At 39.8% G+C, this 16,273-nt stretch overlaps 1 protein-coding gene across 2 annotated transcripts in view; it reads right to left on the bottom strand.

The window, feature by feature from the left end:
- KLHL15 (kelch like family member 15) overlaps nt 1-11,483 on the bottom strand; it is a 36,204-nt gene extending 24,721 nt beyond the window's left edge. Inside the window, exons 1-2 of one of the 2 annotated variants that reach the window (XM_031445700.2) lie at nt 11,437-11,483; nt 10,664-10,863 (exon numbers count right to left, since the gene is read on the bottom strand). The gene's annotated coding sequence lies outside the window, so the exon portion shown is untranslated. Of the gene's footprint in view, nt 1-10,663; nt 11,099-11,436 lie in introns of those variants that run through there. The other variant, XM_031445699.2, reaches the window with a different exon arrangement.
- Nucleotides 11,484-16,273: the final 4,790 nt, after the last annotated feature.

Genomic DNA, 16,273 nt, shown 5'->3' with positions numbered 1-16,273 from the left:
CAGAGCCCTCAGCTGCTGAGTGTGAAAAGGCAGCTTCCATGGACATGCTAAAAGGCACTACTTTTCCACTCCTGTGAATAGGCTATTACTAGATTTTGTTGCTTTGTTTGACATCTTGACATAAAAGCCATTTATTTAGTAGTTATCACAATCTGAGGTTATCTCAAAAAAAAACTTTGTTAATAAATAAGAAAAAAGTCTGAAAGGGTAATATATCAAAATGCTTAAAAAAATGGTTATCTTGGGATGGTAGAGTATCAGGCGTTGTTTTCCCCCCTTTTTGCTAATCTGTGTTTTTTTAATCCATCTTCAAAAAAAGCATATGACCTTGTGCATGTTAGGCATGCACTCTACCACTGAGCTATACCCTACCCCCCTATTATTGCTTTTAAAAAGCTCTTTTTAAAAAAATCTAAAAACCTCCCTGTCAAATCCAGTGGTTACATCCTAGTCCCTATTTCTCAGGAGCCTTCTGCAGTATGACTTACCCCCTTGGTTCATCACTCTCTCAGTTTCATGACACTATCTTCCTAATTCTCCTCCTATTCTTGGGCTGCTAATTTCTCAGTCTCCTTCCTGGGCTTTTATTCCTTGAACTAGCCCTTAAACATTGGTATTCCCCAGGATCCTATTAATGCACCTTTTCTCTTCTCATCTAAACCTATGGTTTCTACTAATACCTACCTTTTCTAATTACCTTGGCCATCTCTGTCCCAATCTCTACCCTTACACTAGTACCATACAGAGCAAATCTCTTGGTTAGATACCTCTGGGTGCCCCACAGAGATCTAAAAATCGGCATGACTAAACAGAATCGTAATTCTACCCTCGGAGCTCACACAGGCACCTCTCGTCTGTGTGGCCTGCTGGTGTCTCTGGCAGCCTAACAAACTTTTCCTTGTTCTTAAACTTTAAAAAATAATAACAATTCTACCCTCTCCCCAATCAGTTCTTTCTTTTGTATTCCCCACCTTATCAAGAGGCATTCTAGGTACCTCTTTCTCCACATTTGTCCCTAACTTACCTGTTAAGTCTGATTAAACCACATTACACCTAAGACAGCAAAGTATAAACAAAATGAAATTACTATCAAATTTTTATTACTGCTCCATTAATCCAAAAGCTATATACTGTCATTTTGGAAAGGTAAAACACAAGAGGGCTGTCTATAATTTGGAAAATAGATATAGAATATTTTAGACACTGCAATCAACGCCTGGCAAAAGTACTTTACTAACACATTCAAGATTAAAGCAAACTATCAGATTTTACTTACTGAATTATTTTCAAAAGTAACATTAATGAGCTTAGAATTTTCTAAGTGATATAACGCATATGTACACAAATGCATACAGAGAACAAAAGGAACATCACACAGTGTGATATCTGAATAATCAAACATTTTGGTCAGTAGAGGGCTATCAACATCACACCAATTATCAATTTTCACAATAATTAGAATAAAAAACAACAAATTAAACTGGATAAAAATTTGATATTTCATTATCATTCTCAGGATCATTATGGATACCAACTATCCTTCTGACTCACCAAAATTTACTGGTCACATTTAATGGAGATTTAATAATAGAATGTTGGACAACAGTATTCATATACTTGAGAGGAGATTGTGTTTCATTAATCTGTTATTTTGACAGTGCCTAGAATACCACATATTTCACTTCTTGGCAAAGTAACCCTCCCTATTCAATAGTTATCACTATTGATAAGGTCTCAAACAGCTAATACTCATTTTTCTGAGAAAGGTTGCATCTAAAGGAAATTTTTTAAAGGAGATACTATGCTTTCTCAAAAAAAGCAATCTAGGTTCCAGACACTTAATATGGTAGAAACATTATAAGGCAAAGAAGCCAGAAAAAGAAAAAAAGAGGATTGGTAAGCTGTGAGGCAAAAGACCCTGAAGATGTAAGGACAGCACCCACTCTCCTCTGGGCACGCAGCCCACCAAGAGGGATTCCTAGCAGACAGGCTTCCACTCTGTGAACCTGTCCCCATTCACATATGGTCAGATCGGGGTGGGAAATATGAATCAAGATGACAATCTTGTGTCAAGAATAGAAAGAAGTGGAGAGAAAGAGAAAAAGACAGATGTGCACTAACTGTGTATAACTGGAACTAGAACATGTCAAAGAGCAGCTGTGGGTACCAACCTCTGCCTGCCATGGGAGCTGAGTATCAAAGAAAGCCAGTCAACTGAGAAAGAAGAATAAAGCCAAGAGGACAAGGAGTGCTCCCTAATGCCTTCATTTTTCCAGTTCCAAGGCCCAGCTCTATTCCTGCTCATGGGTTCTGAGAGAAATCCTTACAAGCTCAGAATAAATTTGCCCCATTTCACTACCTTAAGTGGATTTTTCCTATGTATAACCAAGGCTCCTAACGAATACAGTTTTAGAACAGAAATAGCTATACTTTGTGTAAGCTACTCAAACTTTCTTGGTCTTATCCCTGCATATATAAAATAAAAGCATTCAACATGATGATCTTTGAAAATCTATAGTCATAAACCTCTCATCTATTCTTTTTATATGATTTTATGCATGTGTAAAGCACTTATATAGATATGCGAAGTAAATAAACTACAGCTATTTTTAAAGTGTTAGCAATGCATTTGTGAAGTGTATTTGATCTAAAGTACTTTCTAAAACTAATTTGTGATAGCTGGGAAATATGCAGGTTTTTTCCTTTCCAAAAAAGCTTGGTGCATCACTCACTAAGACTAACAGCTTTAGAGCAGCAGCAGTATTTTACACTTTTATGGGAAGCATTATGTAAGTAGAAAACAATACTCAGTGATTAACTGACCAACATGATACAGTCTCTAAACGGAAGTAGTGAGTTTAGAGTACAGGTCTGGAGTTAGATATCTACATTTGAATTCTGGTTCTAACTCTTATTAGCTCTGTGACCTTGGGGCAAGCTACTTACCCTCTTTGTGTTCTAAAGTCCTATCTGTAAAAGGGAGATACTAATATTAATAGAACCTACCTCATGGGCTGCTGTGAGTTAACACTTAAAGACTTAGAAAAGTATATGGCCCTTAAGTACACCGTAACATTGGGGCTTATTATTATGCTCCCCTTCACTTAGTGGTGCTGGGACCAATAAAATACATCTGACCCTTTAACAGTCCAGTTAATTCTGGAGAAACCCTGCTCCTTAGCAACAGCACTTCGACCACCAACCCATCTTCTCAGTAAAGTCTCTCAGGACCCAGGCCAATTCTAACTTGATAGATGAAGACACTAACGTCCCCAAGTGAATTTTTTCTTCAAGGTCATACAACTAGTTAGAAATAGAGTTAACACTAGAATGTGATTTGCAAAAAATACAAAATAGTGTGGTTAGAAATCACAAGTGCTTTGAAATCAGAGCACTTATTAGTACTTACCATCTGGGTCACTGGAAGAAATTTAGTTAACTTCCTGACCTCAGTTTCCATCCACATATTAGGATTAATCATCATCTATTATTACTGAGTTGGGGTGATGATTAAATAAATTAACATAAGTTAAATGTCTAGTTTGGAACAAGACACCCCACCAAAGGTCAATCAATGTTGTTTTCCCTGTCCAATTCTTATCTAATGCTTCTTTATCACCCAAAACCATGGGAACTTAACATCCTTCAAACTTTCCTCTAGAAACCCCATACCTCCCTGAGATTTACCACAATGCAAGTTTGTAAGAGATCAGGAGATGTACTGGTAGTCAAAACACTGGACCTCATTTGTAATGGCATTGTTTTCCTTTTTTTTTTTTTTGGTCACACAAGTATAACCTAGCTTTTCTGGGCTCCTTAGGCTTTTCTGCCCTAAAAGAGTAGCTACTTTTTGTGTCTGTGCTGTTCAATATGGAAGCCACCATCCACGGGGCTTTTGAACACTTGAAATGTGGCTAGACCAAGTTGAGATGTGCTCTACATGTAAGATAAACACCAAATTTTGAAAATTTAGTACAAAAAAAAGTTAAAGTATCTCATTATACCAATTTGTTATTGCTGCTGTTGCTTCCAAGGTTTTTTTTTTATTGAAGTATAGTTGATTTACAATGTGTTAGTTTCTGCTATATAGCACAGTGATTCAGTTTATACATATTCTTTTTTATTCTTTCTAATTGTAGGTTATTACAAGATATTGAATATAGTTCCTTGTGTTATATAGTAGGACCTGACTGTTTATCTATTTTATATATAGAAGTTTATATCTGCTAATCCCAAACTCCTAATTTATTCCTCCCTCCCTTCCCCCTTTAGTAACCATAGATTTGTTTTCTATGTCTATGAGTCCACTTCTGTTTTGTAAATAAGTTAATCTGCATCATTTTTTAGATTCCACACGTAAGTGATATCATATGATATTTATCTTTCTGTCTGACTTACTTCACTTAGTATGATAATCTCTAGGTCCATCCATGTTGCTGCAAATGGCATTATTTCATTATTTTTTATGGCTGAGCAATATTCCATTGCATATGTATGTGTATGTATGTACACACACACACACATATATACACACATACTTTTTTATCCAGTCATCTGTCAATGGACATTTAGGTTGCTTCCATGTCTTGGCGATTGTAAATAGTGCCGCTATGAACACGGGTGCATGTATCTTTTCGAATTGTAGTTTTCTCTGGATATATGCTGAGGAATGGGATTGCTGTATCATATGATAACTCTATTTTTAGTTTTTTAAGGAATGTCCATACTGTTTCCATACGGGCTGCACCAAATTACATTCCCACCAACAGTGTGTGGGAGGGTTCCCTTTTCTCCACACCCTCTCCAGCAATTTATCATTTGTGGACTTTTTAATGATGGCCATTATGACTGGTGTAAGGTGATACTTCACTGCAGTTTTGATTTGCATTGCTCTGATAATTAGAGATACTGAGCATCTTCTCATGTGCCTGTTGGTCATCTGTATGTCTTCTTTGGAGAAATGCCTATTTAGGTCTTCTGCTCATTTTTTGACTGGGTTGTTTTTTTTTTTTTGTTATTGAGTTGTATGAGCTGTTTGTCATTATACTAACTTTAATACTGACTACATGTTGAAATAATATTTTGGATACAGTGACTTAAATAAAACATTAAAACTAATCTCACCTGTTTTTTACTTTTTAAACTGTGGCTATGAGAAAATTTTAAATTACATAGGTGGCTTGCATTATATTCTATTGGACAGCACGGATCTATAACATCAATGTTCGAGGCATCAAACAAGCAAACTTACAAATGAACATGTGAAACAAAACCAACTTGTTCACAATCAATACCCTGGAAGCTATAAAGAAAAGAAAAAAAAAGTGAGGCTTAGATTAAAATAAAACAAAAACAGCACAAAAGCACACATATAAGCAAATAAAATAACTAGAAAAGGGTAAGTATATGAAGAATACAAAAAGAAAAATAAAATCTTATGCATAAGATAAAGAATTGTAACAATTTAAGGGACAAATAATTATAAGAACTAATCACTGTAAAAGTAAGCAAAATTAAATAAGAATTCTATAAATCAATGACAGCTGGGGGAAAAAAATCCCTTAAGGGACTTTGAGAAAAGATATTTACTGATATACAAAATGCTCAATGTAAAAAATTTTGTCTCCTCACTTTTCAAAACAGATCATCAGATTAAGAGAAATCATGGTTTATAAACCATTATACCCTTGGCTTCTACACTTCTGCATTCTATACTTAGCCTTCAGAATTTCAAATGGTAGGTTTTTTCAAAAGGGGAACCAACTTAAATTAAACTAAATGACAAGGCATACTTATACTAGTAGGAAAGAAATACTGGAGTTTGTTCTGTTCCATAAACTTGGCAATGACTAATGAAAAAAAGAAAGCCTCACATTTTCTCTGCATAAGAAATGACTGGTAGAGCGACTCTCAAAGTATGGTCCAGGGACAACTGGGGCCCTGATCCCCTAAGAGGACTTCGTGAGGTCAAAACAATTTTCATAATAATAATTTTAAAAATGATTTTTGTCTTTTTTACTTTCATTCTCTCAGTGTTTTCCAGAGACTACATGTGATATTGTAACAGACTGAATGCAGAAGCCGATAAAAAGCCCATTGTCTTTTATTAAGCCAGACATTAAAGAGATTTGCAAGAAATGTAAAACGATGCCACTCATCTCACCAAGTTTTGTTTTGGAAAATAGTTATTTTTTCATTAAAAAATGCTATTAGTTAGATTAACATGTAATGGCTTTTTAGAATGAATTGCAAGTATTTTCTAAACTTCCCAGTTTTGAATTCTAATATGGTCAATATAAATAGGTACAACCCACATAAACAAACGCTCTTTGAGAGCCCAATTTTTAAGAGTATAATGAGGTTCTGAGACCAAAAGGTTTGAGTATCACTGATGGTACAAGAGATAAATGACAACACATACATACACAATCTCTTCCTACCTCTCCCTTGGAAGACTATTATTGCTATTTATATCACAGAAATTTCTAACAGTTCAAACTCTCTAGTGACCAGTAAAGAAAGAAGTCTGGTGGGGGTAAAATTGGTCAGGAAATTAGAGAGAAAGAAATTAAATGCTTCCTTTTCAGTTAGAAGGCTGTCATTCTGATTGGAAGGCAAAATTCTAGGCAATTAAGTAGAAGATGTTTCAAAATTAACCAACCTCCATGTTTATGCCATAAGCAATAATTTAATGTTTTTACATTCCTCCCATAGCTGCTTGAAAATTCATTCAGAACTCTATTCAGTACAAAAGCTAGATTCTCAGAGGTTGATATCCTTATTTCCAATGAAAAATTTAAATTATTTCATACTACCAGTATCCTCAAACTGTTAGCCTACCAATGTTCGTGCCTATGCAGAAAATGCCATACTTGCATACTAAAAAGAAACTGCAAGGTATACTGTCGATAAAAATAGAATTAATTTCTGAGTCATAAAATTTCTCACAATTTCTGTAACCTATAAAATTTTTTATTCAACAACCTCAAAGTGTCCAACTTCTCAATCTAAAAGGAAAGAAAAATTCAAAAACAGACTAACTTTATTAGCTCTATTAGCAGTCATTTTACCCTCAGACACACTACTCAAATGAGAAACAACTCCGTCTAATATGGGAGGAAAGGCTGCATAAGTTTAATCTGTTTATTACTGGAAATTCTTTCTTATCCATCAAAATGTTTTTATAACTCAGTACCAAATTGCAAATGACCATGTAACTAAGCTTTTAGGAAGGATCTGGATCCTTACTTCACTTTTCAGGTATGTTTAGCATTTAGTCATCCTACAATACAAGAAACCTTTTAAGAAAAAACGAAAAACTCCTGTTTCAACACTATTTTTTCATCAGAAGACTTTAATTTAATGCTTATTCCTCACTACAAGTAAAGTAGTCCAAGAGTGATGTCATGGAAAACAGCTTCCCTAGTCTTTAGAGATTGGATCCAGTGAGAATTCTAGGAAAAGCCTCTATTGGGGAATAAAACCCCAAATATTCTAAGTTACATCCTATCATGAAATCATCAATACTATAATGTTAACATTTTAGTTCTACACAAGAAATATACAACTAAACTAAACCTTTTGGAAGGTCATGATGTTACGATGCAGATTTCCTGCAAATCTTAAAATGATGCAGAATTGTTAACTAAATCCAATGATCTTATTAGAGACAAAGAATAAATCTTCTGTTTTTATTTGCTTCCATGATTCAGCCAGATGAGTTTTAAAGGTTTTACATTAAAAACAGAAAAACTGGGAAAAAAATATCTTGCCTTTTCTAGTTTCTTTATTCCAAAGTTAAAATTTCTAATTCTGAAAAGGCCTTCCACTTTTGGACCAGCAGCAGTATAACATATACCCATGGCAAAGATGAACTATGAGAGTCCCTCCAACGATTCCTAAAACAGCAATAATTATCTCCTAATTCCTCCCCTTTATTCACCCTGTCCCAGATACACTGGCCTCTTTGCCCTTTCTTGAAAAGCAGCCTCCCACCCACCTTAAGGTCTCTGCAGTTGCCATTCCCTCAGCTTGCATCACTAATCCCGATATACATGGCTCTATTCGGGTCTTTACTCCTGGGTCATATCTCTGTGAGGCCTTCCCCAAACCCCCTTTTTAAAATCAAAAACCCCCAACCTACTCCATCAAACAGAATATTCTCCCCTTTCCTGTTTCCTAACAGGAGATATAGGCTGTTTTCCTTAGTTTGTTTGTTGTTCTGTTTCTTTTCTTTCTTTTTGTTTTGTTTCATTGACTCTTGTACCTGGAAATTTTCTAGGAACGGTGCTTGGCACATAATAAGTGCTTAGTAAGTATTTGTGGGATGAATAGGTAAATTTAACCCTCAAGCCCTCCATGTTCTGTAATCATACCTGATTTAGAGATGAGAAAAATCAAAGCTCACAGAGGTTAAGTAACTTGCCCAAGGCTATGATTCTCAAGAAGTGGTGGAGTTGGGTCAGCCTGAGTTCAGAGTTTAACCAGTATCCTACAATGCTTCAGCAATAACTGCCTTTCCTTCCTCTTCAGGAAAAAAACCCTGTACCAGCTATAGCATTCCAATTCAGAGAAAATATATATTCTAATAAATTAATCCAACCTCTCATAAGCTACAGATTCATTCCCCTCACAGTTAATGTTATTCACTCTCAAAACATTTACGATGAATGGGAAAGGGCAAGTTTGACGACAGGTGAGCTACATAGTTTTCGAGACCCAGGGCAAAACGAAAATGTGGAGTCCCTTGTTCAAAAGCAGGAAAAAAGTGACATTAAAGGTACTAAAATATAAAGCTTGCTCCTTTCTTCTGAGGTCTCTCTCTCGACTTGTCGTGATGTTTTTTATTTGCTGTTTAATGCATTCTAAGAAAAATTAAAAATTTAAATTATTAGCATGAATTTTACCATTTATCTTCATATTGTACAATGCCACTATTAAGCGCAGATTATTAAACCAAGTTTGAGGCCCTTCTGAACACCCATGAAGCCATGCCAGCCCTGGTTCCAAGATTTTAGCCCCAGATAACCCAAATCAAGGCAGAGAGATCAAACCTTGAAATTCCCAATAAAGCACTGATCTGCTAAAATTTTATCTTCAGGACAAGTGATAAGTCCAATGTATAAAAGCTAGCACATTAAAGTCAGCTCTTCCTTTTGCTAATTTAATCACTCTCGCCTTATATTACTCTGCCTTTTGACAAAACACAAAGGCATATTCTGAGAGACAACCGGTATTGGATGATAAATTTTAAAAAGCATCTGAAAAAAACCTCAGAAAACCATTTGTTAGGTATAAATAACAATATACTAAAGAAAAGCTTCTCTTTCACTTTTTGTGGGCTATTTTTAAAAGCCAAACCATACGGCATTTTTGTGTGCTGAATTAGAACGATTCCATACTGATCTGTTACACATACATATTATAAATTCTGACAAATAAGCCCAATTTTCAAACCACAAATACTTATGGTTTATATATCGTATTATTCCCCCCAAGTTAATCATCAATTAAAAAGTGCAAATGAACATCCTTTACCACTTAAAAACTGGTCCTAAGCACCTACTAAGTGTTGTGATGATTAAAAAAGAATTAAATTACATAAATACTACTTTAAGTGTCAAAAAGTTGAAATTTTCTTTACATTTCCAGATCTATTAAGAATTACAGCAATCTAAATGCATTTATAAGCTTTCAAAAACAATTTTCCAATTAGTAGAGATATTCAGGCATCTTGTTCCCTAGATATGAAAAACAGGCATTCAAATGAGGATATGAATCTTAAAAGCATTTTCAAAATTACAATTTAATCATATCAACAAAAGAAAATGTAAATTCGAAAAATATTAAAAGACTTAACAAACATAAGGTGTTTAATATTCCGAGTAAGAAAAGAGTATAAGCGGCCTAGAAAATTGAAAAGCAAAGCACTACAGTAACGTTAAATTTGAATTAAAAAATACCGTTATTTAAATAAGCAGTTAGCATTTCGTAGGAAGAAGGCCAAGCAACGTGACGATTATATATCTAGTCGATTCACAGCACTGCTTGGCTATTCCACACTTATTGGTTATACTTATAATATAGAAATAAAGAGGCAGCAACAGTTAGCCACTACAACATTAACCACTCTGGCAAAGGTTACTTCAAAAATCGCCTTTCATTTTTACAACACTTTACAGCTATAGATTATTTTCACATATATGACCTCATATAGTCCTCACTATGCTGTGATGTGGCTATTACTGACTCGATTTCATAGATAAGAAACCGAGGTTCGGTAAGCGATTTTCTCACAGTCACCCAGTCGAACCCAGACCTTCTGATTCCGCGTTTTATCCTTCGCATTTCGCATAGTTCTATTTCAGGCATAAATGGAATTTTTAAAGGCAAGGGACGGGTTAGGGAGAAAATAATCATAGTACCTGCAGCTGTGTGCTGCAAAAAATGGCTGAATTATGCTTCTTCCTTTTTTTTTTTTCTCTCCTTAAAAAAAATTAAATTTCGAACAATTTAAGTAAACTCAAAGACAAATTAGATCCCGGCGTCTACCCAATGTGTGACTCGGGTCGGTGCAGAAGGGGCTACCGAATCCGTGCCTAGCGCGGGGCCGCGCACGAAGCCCGGGCTCCCGCAGGCCTGAGGGCCAGGGGCGGCTACGCACCTCGGGGGTCTGTCCAGCCTCTAGTGGACGGCAGTCTGCATCAGGAAGAAGCGGGCCGGCGGGCCGGGCGGTGGGCGGTCGGGCGCCGGGACGGCACTCGGCAGGCTCCTCGAACGTCTACAAGGGGCCGCTCCCGGGCCGGGCCGGGGCGCTCCGGCGGGGGGCGAGTCTGCGCGCCTGCGGCCCCCTCGAAACCACTCCTGGGAAAGAAGACAGCGCTGAGTCGCGAGTCGAGACAGTCGGGCTCGGCGCGAGGCGGCGCGGCGTCGGGGTCGGGCCCGGCCTTGCCAACGCCAGGGGCTTCGCAGCGCCCGGCGGGGCTCGGCGAGTGGGCCGACTCCGGGCCTCGGGCGGAGAGAGGGACTGGGGGGCCGCGGGCAGCGGCAGAAGCGCCGGCGGTGGCGGCGTCGACGACGGCGTCTCCGGGCTTCTGCCCCGAAGCGCGCGGAGCCTCAGGATCACCCACGCCGGGGGTGGAGGAAGGCGGGAAAGGGGCGGGCAAGGGGCGGAGCGTGCGGGGCCACGAGCCAGGGGCCGCTCCGGGCCGCGCGCCCCCTGTGGGCCGCGGGAGCCGCCCGGGGCCCGCCCAGGGAGGCGGGGCCCGCCGGCAGGGGGCTCCGTGCGCCGTCGTCGCAACGCGGAAGCTTGCCACGCGGGTAGGGAGGTCGAAGGGTGAAAAGCCGAGGGCTGGAACGCAGGCCGAGAGGCGCCTTCAGCCCCCACCGGCGCCTCGAGGGGGCCCGCGCGCGGGCCGCGGCCCGGAGGGTGTTTACCTTCCCCCTGGTCGAGCGCCAATGCCGCCATCTTTCAGCCAGCGCGCGTCACTTCCGGCGCCGCGGGAGCGGGAGCGGGTGTGGGAGCGGGGTGGGGGTAGGGCTGTCCCACGCCCGCGGGGCCCCACGTTCTGCCGGCCACGCCAACGGGCCTCACCGAGGGAAGGAGGCGGCCCCACGCTTCGGCGGCGGGCCCGGCGGGACGCAGTTTCCCCCGCGGCGTCGCCGTCGGGGCTGGGAATGCTGGGCTCCGCTGGTCCCCTCGCAGCGGTCCCTCTTCTCTTCCACGAACGGTGGGCTCGAGCCACTGCGGTGTGCTCACCCTCGACAAGTTGAGGGTTAGGAAACCCGAAAACGTCTTTTTGCATCTTGCACACGGTGGGGGTGGGGGATTTACCATATCTACCTGTGTTATAAAAGTGACTACATCTGCGCTGAATGACATCATTTTTTAAAGGCAACTTGCAGGGGATTATTGCGTCATAGATCCATTTGGCGTGTTGAACAATTACACGTTTCAGGAATACGTTTCCCAGAGGTGATAAAATTCATAGAAAACGGCATGTCTGCACCACACAGAAATGCCGGATCTAAAAACGCTGTTCAGTTTCTATTTGCGTCAAAATGAGATGGCAAGAACGAACATTCAGAGGGCAGTGATTTTTTTGGGTGATTGTTCGTTTTAACAAATTGGCTCTAGAATTCTAGCTACGCTTTCTACATACCGCTTTTTCTTGGTTTAAGAATTTAAAACTACACTGTAGGACTGTTTTGTGAATTTATTGTTGTGAAATCTCTTTGTGGGAAAAGTGTAAATGATAGAAATACACATTTGGAGGCCGATGGTTCTACAACTAACTTTAAATTAAGTCATTCATTGCCCTTTTTTGATCCTAAGCTAAGAAATTTCTCCTACCCCCATCCCCCGCCGCCATTTTCTCTCTAGACCAGTAGCCCGAAGAACTTAAAAAGTGAGATGTGTGGCAAAAAGTGATCATTAGCTCTTTCTAGCAAACTTGAACATGTCATGTTTCCCAAGAGGCCAAAATAGCACACACGGTGTACCGTTTTGCTGAATTAGACTACTTCGTGGGAAAAAAAAATAGAGAATCACCTTAATCTTTTGAAAATAGGAAAATACGCTTCCCCTTTCAGATTTAAACTATAACATAAGCTTTTAAAAACTATAAGCCATAAAATACTTTTAAAACAGTGTTCGTTCAGCGTTGAACATTTTGAGTTTTCATACATTATTTCTGAACATCTAAAAGCTCTGGATTTTTATTTTCGTCTATTAGCTAACACATACATTTTGAACTGTACTGTATATTACATAAAGTGGCACTGACCTGCCCAGCTGCTTCTGTTCCTTGTTCAAGCCGGAACTGAACTGTCTGTGTTCTAAGTAGCAGGTGTATGTATACCTACAGTGATGTCATGAGCCATTGTGATCAGGACACTCCTTTATGACAGCACATTTCATAAAGTCCAAAATGTGTTTGTGTATGTATATTCGGTGTACATATATACTTACATATATACGGTTTCTGGAACTGGGCCTTGTCTTTCCACCAATCTATGTATTTACTATGTAGAAGCCACTCCTGAAAAAAAAGTTCTCGTAATCATCGATGCCTCTTTCACTAGCATTTTTTAAAAATAGTTTTATAGAAGAGTCTAGTATAGTAAGAAGTATTCTGCTTCTCCAAGTCCAAGCAAAGTAAAACCACATGATTTAAATAAACTAACTCCTCCAGGTAATTCCTGGCTTCAATTACATTTCTCTCCAATTACTGGAAAGTAATGGCAGCTCCTAAATACCTTGAGGGCATCTTTTCACATTGGTAGAGCCCCATGTGGCAAATGGAAGCTGTCTTTTCCTAGCCATCTAGGTTAAATATTTGCGAATACAGTCCTCAAAGCCGGTATCTCGCAGTCCGAGAAGACGGGAGGTATGCTGGACGTTTGGGACTGGGAGTGGTAGTGGAGCTAGAAGGAAGTCCCTACCTAGGGGTTCTGAGGATTTAGGAGACTGGATACCCTCTCCCCTTCCTCCTTTTTCTTTTTATTGAAATATAGTTGATATACAATGTTGTGTTAGTCCTTCCTCTTCTTTTAAAAACAAGTTGAGGCTTTTCAGAAATCCAGAGTCTGTGGTAATTATCTTGGTAATCACTTTAATGTAACTAGCCTCCACCCCAATCTCTGGGAATCAAAGCGTATACCCTTAGCAAACTGTAAAAAAGGTGCATATGCATTTTCCTTCTTCTTGAAAACTTCTGCCAAGCTCTCTGTAACTCTTCAGGGTTGTAAAAGGCATCTTGTGGGGTCCAGTCCGTCTCAGTTCCTCAGGGTCTACCGCTATCCCCCAAATCAGTGCAGACTTCTTCCTGATCCCTATCCCAGATGAAGCCTCCAAAATGCAATCTGAGGATCCCTGAATTTCCCAGCCTTTCAAGTTTGTTGTTTAAACAGCCAAATAGAATAACTGGAGCCTTTGTGTTGCATGACTAATAGGAAATTGGTGTCTTCATGCACGTTGGAGGATTCCTGGCTAATGTTCACACATCTTGGTCATCACTGGTCACCTGTCACTTGGAATGGCCCTTCTTAGCTTCTCTCCTATTACCTCTGGCCTTCTGGTTTGTCACCATCTCTCCACATCTCTCCAACTCTCTCTCTCTGCACTCCTGACTCACAAACTTAATTCTCCCTCCACTTCCTTAGCAAAGCAGAAGCCTAAAGTTATCGCAGGAAACTTCAGTCTCTTTCAGCAGGTCATGGCTTCTAGAGATCTTTACAAAGGGATGTTCTCTCTGGTATTCTCTAAGTCAGATCTGTAGTATTTGGTGGGAACCCGTTCTTAAGCATATCAGATATTTCTCTCATCTCTCTTCTCCAATCTCATGAGCCCCCAAACCCATGCCCTTGGCCCAGGTGGAAGAATACCAAATCCCTGAAAATACAAAAGGGATTTGGGCACAAAAACAAACAAAAGCCCTTCAAGGGCACTCCCCCCCATGACACAGAGTACATCTGAACTATTTACATTTGTGTTATTTCACCACTGTGGGGAGCTACCTCACAGAAAATGAAGTGATAACTTATATCTATATGGTCAAGAGGACTAAACAATGTGATTCTTCCAGGAGTCCAAATCTTCTTCATATTCACTTCCATCCTTAAAGCCCTAGCACACAATTCTCTGCTGGCAGCTGTTAGAGTAACTGTTTAGCACCTGTGGCCAGCCCACAAGCGTACATTCAGGTTTGGTTTTGGAGTCCCCAAAATATAGTGACCAGCTTAGACAACATGGGGTGCGATGTGAGCAAGCTCAGAGGCGGGGGATGTAATCTGGGCTTCAGTGGGTCAAGCAAGGCTTCTCGGAGGCGGCGATCCCTAGGTTCAACCTAAAGGGAAAAAGGAAGAAAGTAAAGGATACCCACAGGGCAGTACATTCGAGGCCTGGAAGAGGCAGCAAGGCACCTTTATTTGGAGAACCGCTGAACACTTAATAGGGTTACAGTAGAACACGAAGGGGAGAGGGAAAAGAAGCAAAAATCAGGAATGCTGCCAAGTTGAGACCGTGGCAGTAGGGCTTCTCCCCTCCCATGTTGCCTCTTACCCGTGCTCTTTCCACTGTATTATGTTATACTGATGAACATATTAAACGATATTCACACTGTTGCATCTTTTACTCCTACTTAATTCCATAAATTGTTCACTTGTAATCTACTATGCTAGTTCACTTATTCATGCCATAAATATTAATGAGTGCCTACTGTGTGCCAAGTCCTGGTCTAAGCACTGGGGATCTCCCAGTAATGAGCAAAACATATAAAAATCCTTGCCTTATTTTACCCTACATAAGTCAGGCAATTAAAATAAACAAGCAAATTATACAGCCTCTTAGAATGAGACTAGTACTATGGGAAATAATAGAGCAGGATAAAGAGATTAGGAGTGTCAAGGGGGAGAGGTGTTCCAATTTTAACTTGGATGATTGAGTAGTCATTTTAGCCTTGACTTGAAGAAAATGAGGAACCAGACTGTGTAAAGCCTTGTAGGCCATTGTAAGCTCTTTGGCCTTTGAGGAATCGGAAACCATTGGAGTGTTTTGAGAAGAGGAGCATTATGATTAACACTCATGCTGCTGTGTAAAAAATAAAATTTGGGCATAATGTAATATACAACATGACAACTCTAGTTAACAGTGGTCTATGGTATATTTGAAAGCTGCTGAGACAGTAGATCCTAAAGGTTCTCATCACAGGGAAAAAAACCCCATTTTTTTCTTTTTTATTTCTTTGTATCTGTATGAGATGTTAGATGCTAACTAGACTTATTGTGATGACTGTTTCACATTATTTGTAAGTCAAGTCATTATGCTTTACACCTTAAACTTGTACAGTGCTGTATGTCAGTTACCTCTCAATAAAACTGAATAGGGGGAAAAAAGCATTGGAAAGATGACACACGCAAAAATAAAATGGGCTATTAAAAAAAAAGAATTAGGCGGACAAGTGTGGAAGTAGGGAGATGGGTAAAGAGATGGACTATTCCAACAATGGAGTGGAATGGAGGCCACAGTGGAGACGGTCAGAAGTGGCCAGACTCTGCAAATAATCTTGAAGGGAGAGCCACCAGGATTTCCGGGATGTAGGGATAAAGGAAAGAGAGGTTTCAAGGAAGGATGGAATTGTCATTTGCTGACTTCAAGAGGAGCAGGTTTGAAGGGAATGGGGGAGGAAGGAGAAGGTGCAAGGACTGGGCCCTGGGCATGCCGAAGGTAGGAAAACCCAGGGCACTGGGCTAGGAGACTAGAGTGTGGTATATC

Source organism: Camelus dromedarius, chromosome X, assembly GCF_036321535.1.
Source record: "Camelus dromedarius isolate mCamDro1 chromosome X, mCamDro1.pat, whole genome shotgun sequence".
Lineage (NCBI taxonomy): Eukaryota > Metazoa > Chordata > Mammalia > Artiodactyla > Camelidae > Camelus > Camelus dromedarius.
This window is presented reverse-complemented; position numbering and strand designations above follow the sequence as displayed.